Source organism: Pan troglodytes, chromosome 14 (assembly GCF_028858775.2).
Source record: "Pan troglodytes isolate AG18354 chromosome 14, NHGRI_mPanTro3-v2.0_pri, whole genome shotgun sequence".
Taxonomy (NCBI): Eukaryota; Metazoa; Chordata; class Mammalia; order Primates; family Hominidae; genus Pan; species Pan troglodytes.
Window position 1 is genome coordinate 91,847,066 of NC_072412.2, and position 21,175 is coordinate 91,868,240.

Sequence of the window (21,175 nt, forward strand, 5' to 3'; positions counted from 1 at the left end):
AACATAAATAAGTTTCAAAATAATTGCACTGAGTAAAAAGAGACTGGCAACACTAGTGCATAGTTTTAAATTCAATTCTTATTAAATATTGAAACTAAATAAAGATAAGTTAATTTCTACTAAAGTGAGAGAAATCAGACCAGTGGTCACCCAGGGATCTTGCAGCTAAAGGCATTTATAAACTGAAGAATATACTTTGAAGAATGGTAACATCTTCACAATATGTTATCCTGCAATGCCAGTCACATAAAAGTAGAGCACTTACAATGATGTACAGTACATAATACTTGGTAATGTTAATAAATGACTATATTACTGGTCTATGTACTTTTTATGGTATATATTTCATTGTTATTTCAGAATGTATTCCTCTTTATATGTAAAAAAATTACTGTAAAACTTCCCTGGGCAGGTGTTTCAAACTGTATTTCAGAAGTAGCTATTGTTACCATAGGAGATGTCACCCTCATGTGTGTTATGGCTCTTGAATATCTCCCAGTAGGGTAAGATGTGGAGGGGGAAGACAGTGATATTGATGATCCTGACACCGTGTAGGACTAAGTTAACATGTGTGCTCATGTCTGAAGTTTTTATTTTTTATTTATTTTTTTTCATTTTTATTTATTTATTTATTTATTTATTTTTTTATTTTTTATTATACTTTAAGTTTTAGGGTACATGTGCACATTGTGCAGGTTAGTTACATATGTATACATGTGCCATGCTGGTGCGCTGCACCCACTAACTCGTCATCTAGCATTAGGTATATCTCCCAATGCTATCCCTCCCCCCTCCCCCCTCCCCACCACAGAAAAAGGTTTAAAAAGTTAAAAACTAAAAATATAGAATAGTACACATTTGAATAACAAAATCGCTTAGTGATGCATTTCTCAGAATGTATTCCCAACATTGAGCAGTGCAGGGCTCTGTGTGTGTGTGTATGTGTATGTGTGTATGTGTGTGTGTGTGTGTGTGTGTGTGTGTGTCTGTATAATTACCTTTTTCCTTCTTATAAATAGGCAAGTTTACCATATCACTACATTCTAGGGAAATGTATACTTATGTGCCCTAGAATATATGAGTGTGTATATATGAGTGTGTATATATGTGTGTGTGTGTGTGTATACATATACATATATTATATGTCCTAAAACATATATATAAATTCTAGGGAGTTCTAGGGAATACCTATATATTTTATATATAATCATATACCATAAAATACCATAATTTTTTGTGGTACAAAACGCAATGTGTCCTTTGTCTTTTTTCATATTGGGAAAATGTCTTCATTGTGGAGGCTTTTTTTTTCCTCTTCCCTCCTGAAGATCCAAATTAACTTACATGCTTCTCGTAGCCAGTACAAGTTTAAATTTCTGTGTATCACAAATTCATGCTACATTACCATGTGAAAACTTTACAAATGGAACTAACCTTAGACACAGTAACGTTAATAGGGTCAAATGTTTCTAGATTTGTTATAGAGCTGTTATTATTTACAGCATTCATCATTGCCTTTTTTTTTTTAATCAGAGACCTCTTTACTTGTGATAGGTTGGTGATACTCAAAAAATATACAAATATAACTTCCATGTGTATTACATGGAAGTCCTGAGTCCTTGCACATTTTGAAACTTATTTCGTTATTTACTTAGAATTAATCCATGGTTTGGTTGCATATAGAGTTGTAGGTTCAATATACTTTTTTTAAAAGTATTTACCTAGTTTGTGTATTTGTTTTGTTTTGTTTTCTGTGAACATTTTAGAATATTGTTTTTTTCTTTTTAAAATTTGAGTTTTCTCCAGTATGGATTATTATAGGTGCCATAAATATTTTGCATTTTTTGACATTTTGATAGTATTTCTTTATCTGAACATAAGCAACTTTCAGTACCTTTTCTTTAAAAAGAAGAAAGATCTCAAACAAATAGCCTGACATTACACTTCAAGGAGTTAAAAAAAAACTCAATCTAAATTTAGCAGGAAAAGAAGAATAAAAACCAGAGCAGAAATAAATCAAATAGAGAATAGAAAACACAGAAAGAAAATCAATGGAACTAAGGTAGTTTTTTTAAAAGAATAAAGAAATTACAAAGAACTTACAAACCCTCAGCTAGACTAAGAAAAAAAGAGAGAAGACCTAAATATATAAAATCAAAAATGAGAATGGAGACATTACAACAGATGCTTCAGTAATTAAAACAGGGGATTGTAATGGACTATTATAAACAATTATATGCCAATAATTGGATTAACTTAGAGGGAATGGATAAATTCCTAGACTACTACAAGCTACCAAGGTTGAATAAAAAAGAAATAAAAAGTCTGAACAGACCAAAACCTAACAGAGATATTGAAGTAATAATTGGAAACCTTCCAGGAGAAGGCAGAGCAAGATGGCTAAATAGAAGCCTCCACAGACCATCCTTCCCCACAGGAACACCAAACTTAACAACTATTTACACATCAAAAGCACTTTATAAAAACCAAAAATCAGGTAGATGACAACAGTATCTGGTTGTAACTTTATATTGCTGAAAAAGGCACTGAATAGGGTAGAAAAAAAACAGACTTCAATTGCCTATGTCACTTCTCTCCCTTGAACCTTCCGAATGACATGGAGAGTCTGTGTATTGGGGGAGAAAGACTACAGCAATTGTGAGACTTTGCATTGAACTTAGTGCTGAAAACACTGGGCAGAACTCAGCTAAGGCTCACAAAATGAGCATTTATGTGACCCTAGCCAGAGGGGAATCGCCCATCCCAGTGGTCAGAATTTGAGTTTCTGCAAGCCTCAGTACTGTGAGCTAAAGTGCTCTGGGGTCCTAAATAAACTTAAAAAACAGTCTAGGACACAAGAACTGCAACTTTTTGGCAAGTCCTAATGCTATGCTGGGCTCAGAGCTAGTGGACTTTGGGAATATGCAATTGAGTGAAACAGCAGCCAGGGCAGCTAAGGGAGTGTTTGTTCTACCCCTCCTCTAACCGTAGGCAGCACAGCTTGCAGCTCCAAAAGAGACTCCTTCCTTCTGCTTAATAAGAAGAGAGGGAAGAGCAAAAAGGACTTTGTCTTGCAACTTAGATACCAGCTCAGACACTCAGTAAGACAGGGCATGAGTGATAATTACGAGGCCCCCATTCCAGGCTCTAGCTTCTGGATGATACTTCTGACACATCCTAGGCCAGAAGGCAACCTGCTGCCTAGAAGGAAAGGACCCACCCCTGGTAGGGATCATCACTTGCTGACTAAAGGGCCTTTTGACCCTCAATAATCAGCAGTGGTAACCAGGTAGTAAACGCCATGGGCCTTGAGTGAGACTCTGAGATATGCTGGCTTCAAGTGTGACTTAGCACATTCACAATGGATGGCTATAAGGAGAGACTCTTTCTGCTTGAAAAAAGTAGAGGAAGTGAAGGGGACTTTGAATTACAGCTTAGCTACCACCTTGGCCACAGTGGGGTAGAGCACCAAGAAGGCTCTTGGGGTCCCCATTTCCAGGTCTTGGCCCTTGGACAACATGTCTGGACCTTACTGGAGCCAGAGGGGAGTCCACTGCCCTGCAGGGTGAGTCCCAGGCCTGGCAGCATTCACCAGAATCTGACTGAAGAGCCCTCAGGCCTTAGGTGAACATCAATTATAGCCTGACAGTATTATCTGTGGGCCTGTGGAAGTGGGGAGAGACTCGTCTGCCTGGGGTAAGAGGAGGGAAGAGTGGGAAGGACTTTGTCTTATGGTTTGGGTGCCAGCTCAGCTGCAGTAGAATAGAGCACCAGATAGATTTTAAGTTTTCTGACTCTAGGCCCTGGCTCCCAGACAGCATCTCTGGACTCACTCAGGGGCCAGGGGCACTTGTCACAGTAAAGGCAGGACACAAGTCTGGTTGGTTTTGCCACTGGTTGATTATAGAGCCAAAGGTCCTTGAGTAAACATAGGTGGTAGCACAGTAGTGGTTTACAACGGGTCTAGGGTGAGACCCAGTGTTGTATTGGCTTCGGATCTGACCAAGCACGATCTCGGTGGTGGTGGCCACAGGGGTGCTTTTGCCACATCACAGCCAGCTGCAGGCAGCTCAGCACAGAGAGAGAGACTGTATGTTTGAGAGATAGTAAGGGAAAAGGACAAGTTTCTGCCTGTTAATCCATAGAATTCTTGCAGAGTTTATCCAAGACAATCAAAATGGTAGCTCTATGAGTCTCCAAGAACCACAGCATCATTGGACTTGGGGTGTCCATTAATGCAGATAAAGCTGCAATGCCCACAAATTTATATTACAACACCCAAGTCTCTTTGAATACTTGGAAAGCCTTCCTAAGAAGATAGGTACAAACAAGCCTAGACTGTGAAGATTCCAATAAATACCTCGTGCTTCAATGCCCAAACACTGAGAACATCCACAAGGATCAAGGTCATCCAGGAAAACTTGACCTTACCAAATGAAGTAAAGGCACCAAGGACCAATCACAGAGAGACAGAGTTATGCGAACTTTCTGACAGATAATTCAAAATAGCTGACTTGAGGAAACTCAAAGAAATTTAAGATAACAAAGAGAGAGAATTCAGAGTTCTATCAGATAAATTTAATAAAGAGATTTAAATAATTAAAAATAAATTCTAAAGATGGAAAGTGCAATTGACGTGCTGGAGAGTGCCTGAGAGTCTCTTAATAGCAGAACTGATCAAACAGAAGAAAGGATTTGGGAGCTTGAAGACAGATTATTTGAAAATACATAGACACAAAGACAAAATATGTAAGAATAAAGCATGTCTATAAAATTTAGTTTAACTCAAATAAGACTACCTCAAAACATTTAATAAACTTCCAAAAGTCAAGGATAAATAAATGATTCTACAAGCAGCAAGAGAAAAGAAACAAATAACATACAATGAAGCTACACTGTCTGGCTAAAAAATTTTCAGTGGAAACCTTACAGCCAGGAGAGACTGACGTAACATACTTAAAGTGCTGTAGGAAAAAAAAAAGACTTAGAATAATATATTCAGTGAAAAGATCCTTCAAACATGAAAGATAAATGAAATCTTTTCCAGACAAACAAAAGCTGATGGTGTTCATCAACGTCAGAAACAACAAAAAGTTACAAGGCAGAGGCATGACATTAAAATGAGTTTTTATTAGTTTTCTTTTACTTGTTTCTGAGTTTGTTTGTTTATGCAATCATTGGGAAGTTGTCATCAGTCTAAAATAATGAATTATAAGATAGTATTAAATATTTGCATGCCTCATGGTAACCTCAAGTCTAAAAACATACAATGAACACACACAAAAAATAAAAAAGAAGAGACTAAAACATACCACTGATACGGGAGTTCTGGAAAGGGAAGAGTTTGGTCCCTTTAAATGATACAGAAGGGGAGAAGAGAAATGCTGGGGAGAGGACGGCGTGGTCTCTTGCTAGGGCTCCACCCCTACAGCCCTGGGTGAAGACAGGCCCTCCTGCCTTCACACCGAAATGTTGCATTTTCCAAGACCACCTTGGCTCGCCATGCTCCCAACCTGGGCCTATAAAACCCGAGACTCTAGCAGGCAGACATACAGAAGCAGCTGGACATCATGAGGAATACATTGGCAGAAGAAGACACAAGGAGCTGGTCATCAACACACCAGTGGAAGAGCAAGGCTGATAAGCACCGGCAGGCTGGCAGGCCATCAACTGGCAAAACAATGCAGAGTTTAACTGAGAGGCTCAACTCCAGGGGAAAACCATCTCCCTTGTGGCTCCCCCATCTGCTGACACCTACTCCTACTCAAGAAAACCTTGCACTGATTCTCCAAGCCCACGTGTGATCCGATTCTCCCAGTACACCAAGGCAAGAGACTCCAGGGTACATCCTTTGATTTAGGATCCTATCCCTATGATAAGGAGGCAGGTATAATTGAGTTGGTTGACACAAGCTGCCTATAGACCCTGTAACACATGCCCACTGGGGCTTCAGCTGAAACACCCCTAGACACTGCCATGGGGTCCGAGCCCCACAGCCTGCCTATCTGTGTGCTCCCTTAGAGGTGTGAGCAGCAGAGCACTGAAGAAGCCAGCCACACTCCTGTGAGGGGGACAAGGGAACCTGTCCTGTTTCAACTGGGGGCTCATCTGGGATTGCAGAAGATGAGTGTGAGTGAATTTGAAACTGTTGGGTCTGCCTCTCTTCCAAAACCCTGCCATCTCTCTCTCTTTTCTGAGAGCAAGAGGCTCTGTTTCCCTTCACAGAGTTTTCAACCGCCCTAACCTGCCAGTCAAAACCCCTAGACTTTGTCTCTTTTTCTCTCTCGCATGGTTTAAAATGGCTCTTATCTCTTTCTTTATAATGTTAAGTTTTGCTACAGGCTGAGGCAATGTTACTAAGCAAAGAGAGCATTAGGCTCAGCCACCAAAGGTGCAAATCAGACCAATTGTTCATAGAGGTGCCATGTATGCCTCCATCTTGACAGCCGCAGGCATGCAGGGCTCAGGACATCTCCTGCTACCCCTTCCCCTCCTAGCTTGGGTGCCTGGGTGGGCCCTCAGGACAAAGGCAGAGCCCAACAGCCATGAGGAGGGGGTGGGAGAAAGCTGTGGTGGTAGTCACGACCCCACAGGGCCAACAGATAAGCACTTCTTGCCTGCCAGTCCAGTGGAACCTTTCCTCCTCTGGTCAAGGAATTCAACCCGGTCTGAACTGGGGAAAGATGTAAGGATTAGGGGGCCCCTTAAAGTGTTTTCTCCTTTTTCCTTTGCTCTGTGAGAGGCCTCCCCGCTGCTCTGTTTCTGATAGGGAAGTTAACAGAGGAATGGCCCCTGTTGGCTGAGAACTGCAAATTCAGCAGGGTGCATTTGAGATACTCTCTACGGATACAAACAGTCTTGAAAATACCTTTTCAGTCCCAAACTTGATTCCAAGCTTCAGGCTGGGGCCCTAGAAAAACAAAACAAAACAAAACACAACAAAAACAAGTCTGAGGGATCCAAAGCCAGGCAACAGGCACAATGTAAATGGGCTGGACCAATTCTCGCTAACTGAACCCCCCACCCCACGGAAGGAGGCCACGCCTCATGGCATAAACAGGCCCAGGGAACTCAAAGTTTGCTAACAGCAGGGAGAAACGGAGGTGTAGGTGAGGGCGGTTAATTCCTACCTTCCAGGTTTTCCCTGCTTCATGGGTACATACCATATTTGTACCTATGACTGACACCTGCCAAGGTCACCAGGGCTCAGTCATAAGGGGTGGAGAGTGAAATGAGGACGTTCACTTTCTCTCTCCATCACACCGTGAGTTTTTGCTGAATGAATGAAGGAAGGGAATGAGGGACGCCTTTATTCCCTGTCTTTCAGAATGGGCAACCAGTTCTCCTCACCACTGCCAGCTTATACTCCTCTGGAGTGTATCCTGAACCACTGGGACTTCTTTGACACTCAGAATCTGGAAGAAAAGTGCTTCATAGCCCACTGCACCAAGGTTTGGCCAAATTATAATTTACAGGAAGTACTAGCTTGGCCTCAGGAAGGAACCAATCTGATACCAGATTGTATCAACCATTTTGATACAATCTGGCAGTTGGAAGTTTTCTGTAGACCTGAGGACAGATGGTCTGAGGCGGCGTATGTACAGGCTTTCTATACCTTGCAAGGCAATACAGACCTTTACTGACAATGTAGGATTGATTCAGCCCTCCTGTTGCTGTCTCAGGGAAGGCTGCAAGGGGCAAGCACAGGGAAGTAAAGATAAGAGTCCCAAAGGCACCCCCAGGAGAGGAGCCAGCTCCCTCCAGCCCTGCTCCTCCAGGTACACCCAGACCTCCCTATCCAGCTTGAGCCTCTCACTTGCCCCCTCCTAGAAATCCTTGCTCTAAACAAGCCCCAGTCTCACTGCTGCCCCTCCAGCAGATGCCCAGTGAATTTTGGCCCAGTAAGGTCCAGGTCCCCTTCTCCCTACAGTACTTAAAGCAAATTAAGGGAGATCTTCGAAAGTTTTCAGATGACCCTGATATATATAGAGAGGCTTTCAATAATTTGACCCAAATATTTGAACTCTCCTGGAGAGACATTATGTTACTTTTGAGTCAGACCCTGATGGACACTGAGAAACAGGCTGCTCCACAAGCAGCAGAGAGAATTGGGGATGACCGTTGCATCACATATAGTGTCAGGGAAGGGTGCAAATATTATCCAACTGGAAGAGAAGCAGTACCAGTGAATGACCCTAAATGGGATCCCAATGATGAGGTGGAAGATTAGAAGAGGAGTCACTTTCAGGCATGCATAATGGAAGGCCTACATAGAACTAGGACCAAGCATCTCAATTATACTAAGCTGCCCATGATTGACCAGGAAGTTGATGAAAATCCCACTGCCTTCCTGGAAAGGCTGAGAGGGGCCTTGTTAAAGCACCTCTCTATCTCCTGATCCAGTCGAGGGACAACTAATCCTAGAGGATACATTTATTACTCAGGCACCCCCTGATATCAGGAGGAAGTTACAAAGATGGGCCCTGGGACCAAATAGTACATTAGAGGACCTCCTGAAAGTGGCTATGTCAATCTTTTATAATAGAGACAGAGAGACCCAGGAAAGAGAGCAAACACAGGAAAGAGATGGAAGTTTTAATGGCCACCAGGCAAGCCCACGAACCCAGGAATTCCCATGGTGCGCCTATTAACTGCTAAAAGATAGGGCAAGAATAGTTATCTCTCTTCTAAAGTTTAACCGCTCCCATACAAAGTTTAATTTCTTTCACCAGGGTGAAACAGCTAAGGGTACAATGCTGTTGTTAGTATATTGTACTTCATGTCAATGTAATCTTTGGCATTAAATTATTTCCTTGTATAATACATATGTTTAACCCATGCATACTTAACCTTATAAAACTTGCTTTTTTCTCTCGCACCTAGAAGCCGTCGAACTCCAAATGATCAGGCGACCAGACCGTTGGACAATGGTTCTCCTTTGCTAGGAACCCTTAGACAGACTCTGGAAGGAATCTGGCTGCTATTTTCCCCAAAACAATGCCCTTGTCAGCAGGAAGCAGCTAAGACTTGTCATTCTACATATTCTAATGTCAGTTTGATGCACCTCTTCAGAGGGGGGAAATGATACGGGAGTGCTGGGAAGGGAAGACAATGGTCCCTTTAAGTGATATGGAAAAGGGGGAAGGGAAGTGCATGGAGGGCATGGTCCCTGGCTAGGGCCCCACCCCCACAGACCTAGGTGAGGACAGACACTCCTGCTTCCGAGCCCAAATGTTGCATTTTCCAAGACCACCCTGGCATGCCATGTCCCCATCCTGGGCCTATAAAAACCTGAGACCCTAGCGGGTACACACACTATCTACTGGACATCATGAGAAACACATCGGCGGAAGAAGACACAAGGAGCTGGTCATCAAGAACACACTGCTGGAAGAGCATGTCGAAAGGCACAGGCAGTCTAGCAGTCCATCAATTGCAGAAGGATGCGGAGTTTGTCTAGAGTGGTCGAAAAAGTGTTGGGCCGCTGAGCAGCCCAACTCCAGAGGAAAACCATCTCCCTTCTGGCTCCCCCATCGGCTGAGAGCTACTTCCACTCAATAAAACCTTGCACTCATTCTCCAAGCCCATGTGTGATCCAATTCTTCTGGTACACCAAGACAAGAAACCCCAGGATACAGAAATTTCTCCTTCTGAAAAGGAAAGGGGTCTAACTGAGCTATTGAGCTGGTTAACACAAACCACCTATAGACAGCAAACTAAAAAAACACCCTGTAATACACGCCCACTGGGGCTTCAGCTGTAAACACTCACCCCTAGACACTGCCGGAGGTTAGGGGCAGGTCAGAGCCCCCCAGCAAGGAATGAAGAAGACAAAACCATGAAACAACAACAAAACAAAGAACAAAATGACAGCTATTTTTTGTATTTTTAGTAGAGATGGGATTTCTCTATATTGCGCAGGCTGGTCATGAACTCCTGACCTCAGGTGATCAGCCTGCCTCAGTCTCCCAAAATGCTGGGATTACAGGCATGAGCCACCGCGCCTGGCCTGCTTTTTAACTTTTTGTTGTTTCTATTGTATCTTATTGTACTATTTTTTGAAAAGTTTTGTAGCTATTATTTTTTATCAGTTCGTCTTTTTGTCTTTCTACTTAAGATGTGAGTAGTTGGCTGGGTGCAGTGGCTCATCCCTGTAATCCTAGCACTTTGAGATGCTGAGGCGTGCAGATTGCCTGAGCTCAGGAGGTCAAGAACAGCCTGGGCAACATGGTAGTCTCTACTAAAACACACACACACACACACAAAAATTAGCTGAGCATAGTGGTGGCTGCCTGTAGTCCCAGCTACTCAGGAGGCTGAGGCAGGAGAATTGCTTGAACCTGGGAGGCGGAAGCTGTAGTGAGCAGAGACTGAGCCACTGCACTCCTGCCTGGATCCATATATTAAAAATAAATAAATAAATAAAAGTCAGTAGTTTACATGTGACTAACAGTATTATAATATTTTGTGTTTGTCTGTGTATTTACAATTACTCATTAACATCCTTTTCTTTCTGCTTGAAAAACTCCCTTTAGCTTTTCTGTAGGAGAGGTCTGACGCCGATGAACTCCTTCAGCTTTTGTTTGTCTGGGAAGGTTTTTATTTCTCTTTCATGTTTGAAGGATCTTTTCACCGGACATACTATTCCAGGGTAAAAAAAATAATTTAAGCACTTTAAATATGTCATGCCAGTCTCTCCTACCCTGTACGATTTCCACTGAAAAGCCTGTGGCCAGAAATATTGGAGCTTTATTGTATGTTAATTATTTTTAAATGTCTCGAGGTAGTCTCATTTGAGTTAGATCTGCTTGGTGTTCTATAACCTTGTACTTGAATACTGATATTTTTCTGTAAGTTTAGAAAGTTATTTGTTATTATTCCTTTGAATAAACTTTCTACCTCTATCTCTCCCTTGAGTGATACCCTACAAGAACAAGCAACCAAAGCAAAAATAAACAAATGGAATCATATCAAGGTGAAAAGCTTCTGCACAGCAAAGGCAACAATTAACAAAGTGAAGAGACAACCCACAGAATGGGAGAAATATTTGCAAACTGCCTATCTAACCAGAGATCAATAACCAGAATATTTAAAGAGCTCAAACAACTATATAGGAAAGAATCTACTAATCTTATTTATAAATGGGCAAACAGCTGAACAGACATTTCTCAAAACAAGACATACAAATGGCAAACAGGCGTATGAAAAGGTGCTCAACATCATTGCTCATCAGAGAAATGCAAATCAAAACTACAATTCAGTATTATCTCAGCCTAGTTAAAATGGCTTTTATCCAAAAGACAGGCAATAACAAGTGCTGACAAGGATGTGAAGAAAAGCAAACCCTGGTACACTGTTGGTGGGAATGTAAATTAGCAAAACCACTATGGAGAACAATTTGGCCATTCCCCAAAAAGCTAAGAACAGAGCTACCATATGACCCAGCAATCCTACTGCTAGGCATATATCCCAAATAAAGGAAATCAGTATATTGAAGAGATATCTGCACTCATGTTTTTTGCAGCAACATTCACAAAAGCCAAAATTTGGAAATAATTTGAATGTCCATCAACAGACAAATGGATAGAAAACATTTGTTATGTATACCTAATGGAGTACTAGTCAGCCAGTATAAACAATGAAATTCTGTCATTTGCAACAACATGAATGAAACTGGAGGTCATTATGTTAAGTAAAATAAACCAGTCACAGAAAGGCAAACTTCACATGTTTCACTTATTTGTGGGAGACAAAGATGGAAACAATTGAACTCATGAAGATAGAGAGCAGAAGGATGGTTATCAGAGGCTGGGAAAGGTAGTGGAGGTTGGGGGAAATGGGAATGTTTAATGTGTACAAAAACTAGGATGAATAAGATCTAGCATTTGATCACACAACAGGGTGACTGTAGTCAATAATAATTTAATTGTACATCTCAAAAGAACTAAAAAGGTATAATTGAATTGTTTATAACACAAAGGTTAAATTATTGAGGTCATAGATACCCCATTTACCTTGATGTGATTATTACACATTGTATGTTTGTTTCAAAATATCTCATATGTAAATATATACACTTACCATGCACCCACACAAAAAAGTAAAAAGGAAAAACAAACAAGCTAAGAACAAAGAAACTTTCCAACAAAGAGAAGTCCAAGACCGGATGGCTTCATGGCTAAATTCTAGCAAACTTTGAAAGACAAATGTCAATACTTCTTAAACTCTTCAAAAAACAAAGGGGGAGGGATTACCTTGTGACATATTTTATGAGGCTAGCCTCAGCTTTCTACCTAAGCCAGAAAAACATATCACAAGAAAAGAAAACTACAGGCTAGTATCTCTAGTAAAACTTGATACAAAAATTTTTTTTTTTTTTTTTTTTTTTTTTTTTTTTTTTTTTTTGAGACGGAGTCTCGCTCTGTCGCCCAGGCTGGAGTGCAGTGGCGCGATCTCGGCTCACTGCAAGCTCCGCCTCCCGGGTTCACGCCATTCTCCTGCCTCAGCCTCCCAAGTAGCTGGGACTACAGGCGCCCGCTACCACGCCCGGCTAATTTTTTTTTTGTATTTTTAGTAGAGATGGGGTTTCACCGTGTTAGCCAGATATTAGTAAATAAAATTTAAAACACAACAAAATGATTATACATCAAGATCAAGTGGAATTTATCTGTGGAATTCAAGGCTGCTTTAACATATGTCAGTTAAGCAATATGATGCATACATTGACAGACTGAAGGACAAAAAAAAATAATGTGATCATCTAAATTGACACTGAAAAGTATTCTACAAAGTTCATCCTTTTTTGATAAAAACGCTCAACAATTTAGATGTAGAAGAAAAATATCTCATCATAATGAAAGTCATTTATTAAAAACTCACGCATCACTACATCATAATCAATGGAAGGAAACTGAAAACTTTTCCTCTAAAATGTGGTTTAAGGCAAGGACACACACTCTTCCCACTTCTATTGTACTAGAAGTATCAGCAAGAAAAATCAGACAAGAAAAAGTAATACAAGGAATTCAAATAGAAAAGAAAGATAGAAAATTATCTCTATTTGACAATTTCATCATTTTAACATTTTCTTTCTTGTTTATTCCTACTCTCACCTCATTCTTAATTTATGTTTTTGTTTTTCTGGAAATCAATAAAATTAATGTAGGACATACAGTTTCTCACATTTTTGTACTTTATATTTTTTATCAAGTATAAAAATCAATTTATCTTTTATTTATATTATTTCTGTTCTTCAGCAATTTTTAAGTATAAAATATCTTTTAAAAAATGTTTAGTAATACATTTTTTAACTTTTCCTTTGCAGAAGTGACTTTTGTGTTTGATCATGCAAAATTACTCTGAAAAATTTTGGAGGTTCATAATTTCTGAAGTTCTCTTTTTGTATCTCAGATTTTATTTTTTTAATTGAATTATATTTTTTTCTGTTTTAAAACTTTTTTATTTACCACTGATGATAAATTATACATTATATTAGAGATATAGATGAATAAAATTCTTAAGTTTTTTGTAAAGATTGATCAGCAGGAAAGGCAGTTCTCATAAACATCACCACATTTGCCAGTATTTTTAGGAGACATCATGAAAATTAGTGGGTTTGCAAGTATTTTATATATTGCATAATTAAATATTCAAAAGTATGTATAAAATCATTACTCTTCTATACATTAAATAAAATTATCAGGAGAATTTGACAAGAAAAGGCAGGTAGCTAATAAAATTTTTTTAAAAAGCAGCAGTCTAAGTGCATAAATAAGAGAGTTTTGCCCTGGATTTTTTTGGTCTGTTTAAAAATAGTTTGATTTCAGAAGAACTGACTGAAATATGGTATCCATAACAAAGTCTAGACATGCACTGCTCCAATATTGACCCCACTCTAGCCTTCACTAAAGTATTTGATTTTGCCACCAAATCTTATTACTAACAATTAAAGTGCACAAAGTTTCCATTACCTCATTTATCTGTTCCAGTCTGCCTTTCCTTAAGCACTAGCTATTTTGTTTGCAATGTTTTCCAAAAATCAAAAAATCAAAATGCTACATAATTTTTAGAGAAGCAAAATTATTTTAAAATTATGTAATATTTGAGTCAAAGTTTTGGTATTTCTTCAAAAATCACTTTACTTTTGCATACTATTACATTTTCCTTCTTTATATAGATAAATAAAGGCCTTAAGGCAGACTCAGCCATAATACTTGCAAGAAGGTTGGGTACAAATGGCAGCCCACATACCATATGTCTAGAGACTTAAAAGTTACCAGATTGTGAAATAAAGTATAATCTATGCTTCTACTTTGTCGAATGTACCTTTATAAACTCTTGAAAATCCAAGTTTGAATTTGAAAATATTGAACTCCCTTTATTGCCAGGGTGAAATATAGCACCATGGACAGTGCCAGTCCTGGCCTCCCTCTCACAATTGCCTCCCTCCCTGATTCTGCACTACAGGGATCTGGAGAGCATGCAGGTGAACACAGCTGCCCACATGGTCAAGTTTTGTTTATCCATATTGTAAAAAAGTCATCTTGGCCTCTATCTACAGGGACAGAACTAGAGTAAGAGCCCATGCAGACACTGATATTGGTCTCAGAACAATTGTGACTCAGAATTTCATTCTCAGGCACCCACAGCCTGATCTACAAAGTGGAGGCATGAACTCTAAGTGGGAGCATTTTCTTGGCCCATGGGGAGAGGCATATATGAAAATGGGATCCAGTAAAGCTTCAGAAAAAAGTGGCCCAATATATTTGACCCTTTTGCCAGGTTTTAAGGGCATCAGTGCCTGATCATGTGGGGAATTAGCTTAATGAAGTGGTAACCTCCAAGTACAATACCAGGTGAACTATATCTCAGATGTCATGGAACCGAATCACTCACAAACCAATTTAAGGTGGTTGAAACACACAGCTTAACAAATTAAATTGAAATGCATTAAGAGAAGCAGGAGAAAGATGCTATAGAGGGAAATATACTTATGATAAGGCACACATTTATGGAAGGATCACACCACTTGAATCCCGAGTTATGCAACACTCATATGTAATTTCTCTATTTCCTATCTATCTATCTGTTTCTTCCCTCCCCTTTACCCTCACTGTACCATTCTCCACAGATGGCTTGGTTATAAGGACCAGAGTCAAGGTTTGATCACAGGAACTCCAACAGATGGAAAATGTGTAGGCCAATGATACACACACATCTTATATTAGAATGATACATTAAAATATGCTTTGCCAATAGCTGTAGCTTGCCAATTATCCTGCTGAACAGCTACAAGTTTTATCTGTATTTTTTGGGCTGAGCACATATGGGCAGAGTGGGACCATACCGAGCGTCATCAATGGGTGGCCAATTTAGGAGAAATATAGCTGTCAGCCCAGAAATGCCATAATCATAATGTTTTCATGTATTTCTATCTAAAAGTGATACTCTTGTTTATTTCATCAAATTATCTATATACTGTTACTATCTTTATTGTTTCCTACATCTAACTTACTTTACATTTAGCCTATCTTAGGGTATCTAAATCTTTCATGTTATTTACTCATCCTTTATGTATACCTAATGTATCCTATTAATGTATCAATAGTCTATGAACAAATAGGTTATTTATTATCTGTGTTTAACTTCTCTTATGAATTTTATCTTTCCTATTTTTTCTTATTCTTTATAACAAAATTAAATATTTCCAAAAGGTACAGCAAACTCACATTATGTCTTAAAGTTTCCATCTCCTTTTCTGTTTCATCTCCTTTGCTGTTACTGGTCTAAATGAAAAAATCATTCATTTTGTCATATGAGTAAATTAATAAGCTATTTTCTTTTGAAAACACCCCATAGCAGATATCACAAGTTAACGTGAAACAGAATCTAAAAGTGCTTTAAAAGTAGGGATTAAATATTTTCTTCTTCCTCATTCTACTTCTGCCAATCCTTTGACTTTTTCCATATATTCTGAAATGTTCCATTGAGAAAATATAAATTTAAAAAAGGAAGAACAAGGCCGGGCACAGTGGCTCATGCCTGTAATCCCAGCACTTTGGGAGGCCGAGGTGGGCAGATCATGAGGCCAGGAGATCAAGACCATCCTGGCTAACATGGTGAAACCCCGTCTCTACTAAAAATACAAAAAATTAGCTGGGCATGGTGGCGGGCACCTGTAGTCCCAGCTGCTCAGGAGGCTGAGGGAGGAGAATCACTTGAACCTGGGACCACAGGTTTCAGTGAGCCGAGATCGCGCCACTGCACTCCAGCCTGGGCTACAGAGCGAGACTCTCTCTCAAAAAAAAAAGAAAAAGAAAAAAGAAAAAAATATATATCAAGCTTAGATCTGTTGCTATGTGTTAGCAAAGGTCAAATTTCAGCAGATAAGAAAGGTTTCCAATCAATGAGTCAAGGTAGATTTTATATGAAATGTGTTTACTGTTCCCTTTGTCCATCAATTGGGATAAGGAGAATTTTATGTTCAATTTATCAGTGGTTAGCGTTTCCATGGTTGTAATATAATTTGTGACATGCTTTTATTCTAAATACTTGTCAGAGTCTATTAAACATCGTTCCTTTCAGCTTTACCTTTCAACTAGATGTGAACAAATATCTTTTGAATATTTAGCAGCTTCTGTTTTCCAAAAGATCCTTATTATTCCATATTTAGCTAAAGCTGTTCACGCAATGAATGTCTGCAATTTAGAGCTAGACACCCAGCAACAAAATGCTACATGAACTTCCTCCATTTTTTGCTGCAAGAAATTAATTTTAAGAAGAGTTTTGCAATTATTCTTATACAGTTTTATACAATTAATTGGTCTGAATAATTTACATACAGGTGACTCTTCATTAGATTCTGATTTGCATTAATTTACACCCATATATGTTCACATGCAAATAAGCTATTGTATAATTATTCATGTGGTAGGAAATGGCAATATCAAGTTTCATTAGTATAATTAGAATCAATTCAATAGCAGATGTTAGTGCCTTCCTTCCTTATTTAGTTTATTTCTTTTCTATGTATTTCTAGGGTAGAGAATTACTAAACTAATTCTACTCCACATTTTATAGCCCATCATCAGCTTTGGGTCTTTAAAGCCTAATCTTTTGTTTTGTTGGAAAAGTATATGTTATGGGTCCTGGAAATACAGCAGTGACAAAACCACCATATTCCTTGTGGTGATTTTAGTGAACACGAGAGAATCACGTACGTGAATTTTAACCTATGCCAGTCATCAATAAGCACTACAGAGGAAACCAAACAGGGTAAGGGGATCCAAAATGCTGGGGCAGGGAAAAAGTGAATTGTGGTCAGGAAATGACTCATGATAAGCTAAGATATGTAGAATAGAGAGTGCCAAAAACATGAGGATATGTGGAAAGAGTGAGAATTAAAATAATAGTAATAACGTTAAAGGAGAGAACCTGATTGGTATCCAGCAAAGAGGCTAGTGTGGTTGACATATCAACTATCAAGGTAGAGTGTTAGAAGATGAATCCATAAAAATGAGGGTAAGGATCATGGAGAAACATTAGCCCCTTTAACTACTGTGGATTTTATTTCCATTCAAAGGGGGAAATATTGTAGGAATTCAAACAGAGAGAAGACATGATCTGACCTGAGGTTTTCAGTGGATCATTTGGCTGCATTGTGATGAAAAGACCATAGGTAAGGCAGGACAGCAGCAAATATACTAGTTGGGCACATTGACAAAAATCTAGGTGAGGTGCTGCAGTATTTGGAGCAGCATTACAGCAGTAGAGAAGCAGTTTGGGACTTACTATGTACATGGAATATGGCCTCAGATGACCTGGCTTCTAAATCTGGTTCATGAGCACAGTGATATGATATTGAAAATTTTATGTAATCTCTCTTAGGCTCAGTAACTTCATCCATAAGTGAGGCCTATATATGTAAACATGAGGTAATCACAGTAAAGTGCAAGACACAATACTGAGTGTAGAATAAAATTTGAATAATGTATTAAGTTTATTTAATGTCAGATAGAGAAAATAGATTAAAATGGTGAGAAAGGAAATATAATAAATGTACTAAAAATGCTGGATTGCAAATTTTTAAGAGGGCACGTTTTGTGGTATAAAAATTGTTCAATAATAAAAGGAAACAAAAATGAACCACAGTAATTTTCTGAATATACATTTTTGTATACATCTTTTGGAGTTATATTAATGTTTTACATACTTATGTAAATCATAAAAGCAAAAGAAAACTCTAAATGGAATATAAATAGAAACAAATTACCATATTTTAAATAAATAACATAACTACACCACCCAGAACTAGGGAAAAGGAATTAATTTAGAAATTTTGGAATATAGCATTTTGGCCATCCAAACTCAGGCTAATGCCAAAAGGAATATAAACAAATGTAGTTCAATTAGTACATTTGTTACTCAGAGTGTGTTATCTAATAATTTTGAAACTATTTGTATATTCTAGGATTGAATGAATAATTAAATATACCAGGGCTAAGTAAATATTAAATATGTTGGAGGTATCATTATGCAATCTTGTTAAGACAAGCAAAATAGATTTAAATGTATAAACGTGTATTAAGAGGATATCAGAATTAAGCAATAGATTATTTTATCTATTAGTCTTATGTTTTCAATTATATTTTATTTTTCATGACCTATATCTGTCCCATTCCTCTTAAAATTCAGCTGTAATTTTTATAACATAAAATCACATAACAATAACATGTTTGATGACTATTCTGCCACAAGTCTCTTTGTTATATAACTCAATTTTTCATTTCTATTCACTCCAAAACATAAGCAATCTTGATAATATATAACAAGATAGCAAATATGAAGTAGATTTCAGCTTTAAATTTTGTACTGTGAATCACATGAAGAAATACTGATCCAATCATAATAATCCACACAAGTTTTCAAAAATTAACTTTTATGAAATTATAGTTTTATGGGTTTTATTCATTGTGTAAATAATAAATCATACACAAAGAATATATTATGATCTGTGATTTAAGGGACTATATCATGAAGTCAAAATAATTAAAGACATATAAAAAATTAAATATCCAAATTATAAAAACAAACATCAACATTCAAGAGCTATAGAAACTGCTACCTCATAGAACTTTCTGTCTTCTTCCTGGGTCTCAGTATAAATAGTGCTTTGACATAAAATATTTCCTGATCTGTCTATATGACATAGGCATTCTTAAACAAGTCACTCTCTACTTTTAATATTTAAATTAATGACATTTACCATGGTATTTTGGGAAAAATAGGAGGGGACAGTAAAATATACTGGTATTTGCATATTATTGCAAAAATAAATCACATAGGATAAAGTATAGCCTAACAAGCTTGGTTATCTAGAGAAAATGGAAAGAAATGGGGTGAAAATGATAAAAGTAATGGGAAGAAACATCACTTTTCTGACTGACCCTTTTTATATAATTCTGAACTAACTTTGACTTGGTTACCTGTCAAATACAAGCAATTGGATATTTGTGTCCCCCCAAAATTTGTATGTTGAATTTGTCATTTCAATATGATGGTATTTGGTGGTGGGGCTTTTGAGTGTAATTAAGTCATGAGGGTGGAGCCCTTAGGATTGGGATTTGTACCCTTATAAGAATAAGCTATATGAAGTCCTAGCTACTCAGAAGGCCGAGGCGGGAGAATTCTTGAGTCTAGGAGTTTGGCTGGACAACATAGCAAGTCCCTTCTCAAAGAAAAAGGAAAATAAATAAAAGGCCACAGAACTAGGTAGCTCTCTTTTTACCATTATAAGACACAACTGGAAATCAGCATTCTGCAGTTCAGAAAAGGGTCCTCATCAGAACCTTACAGTGCTGCCACCTTAATCTCGGACTTCCAGCTTCCAGAACTTTGATAAATAATGCTGCTTATAAGCCACCCAATCCATGGTACATTGTGTGGCACCTGAACTAAGACAGTAACATTTCAAATACTCAAATAAAGAAAATAACTGTAATAAACAAGAATGGGGAAACAATCCTTAAAATCATATTGTAAGTGAGTTACATAACATCAATTATGGACAGATGAAATAAAGCACAATATTGAATTATTAACTATATATATAGTTAAATAAATACATAACATAACTACACCACACAAAAGTGGGGAAAACGAATTAACTTAGAAATTTGGGAATATAGCATTTTGGCCATCCAAATATATATTGGCCATATTGATATATATTATATATAATATTCCTGAGGATATCAGCACTCTAATTGATAGGCTTTTGTAAATTTTTCACAGACTCATCATTTATAGAATTTAAAACTATGATATGTATATTCAAGGACAGACAAGTAAATATATATTGGATAATTTTTTTTATTAACAAAGAAAATAAATATAGATATGGAAAAGAAGAAAGGATGAATTCTGCCATTTTGTCTGAAATAAGATCATAGTGAAATCATGATTTTAAATGTAGAAATCTCTACTCTGTGTGTTTGCATATGTGCATATGTGTATGAGTGTGAGTGTGCACACATACATACACGTGCACGTAGGTATGAATGGCTGTGAATGCATGCCTCTGTTTCCTATCTCTGTCCATTAAGATGCCCAAGAAGTAATGCCACCCCGAAAGCAATGAGCACAATTAGCACACAGCCTTGGGTTTAAATATTATTCTTTTTTTTTTACCCCCAAGACAGAGTCTTGCTCTGTCACCCAGGCTGGAGTGCAGTGGTGCGATCTGGGCTCACTCCAACCTCCGCCTCCCGGGTTCAAGCAATTCTCCTGCCTCAGCCTCCTGAGTAGCTGGGATTACAGGCACCTGCCACCATACCCGGCTAATTTTTGTATTTTTAGAAGAAGTTGGGTTTCACCATACTGGCCAGGCCGGTCTCAAACTCCTGACCTCGTGATCCGCCCACCTCAGCCTCCCAAAGTGCTGAGATTAAAGGTGATAGCCACCGTGCCAGGCCTAATTATCATTCTTTACAAAGAGAAACCAGTGTCCTTGGAGAAACAATTGCTTCCATTGCTGGGAAATATATGTACAAAATGAACCTGAAACATCTTGTGGTGGTAGACAACAGAGATGTACTCAAAGAACAATGGAGACATGTATAAAAGAAAATGAGCCGTCTTAAAGGGACTACCAATAATAGAAAAAGGTTATGACCTA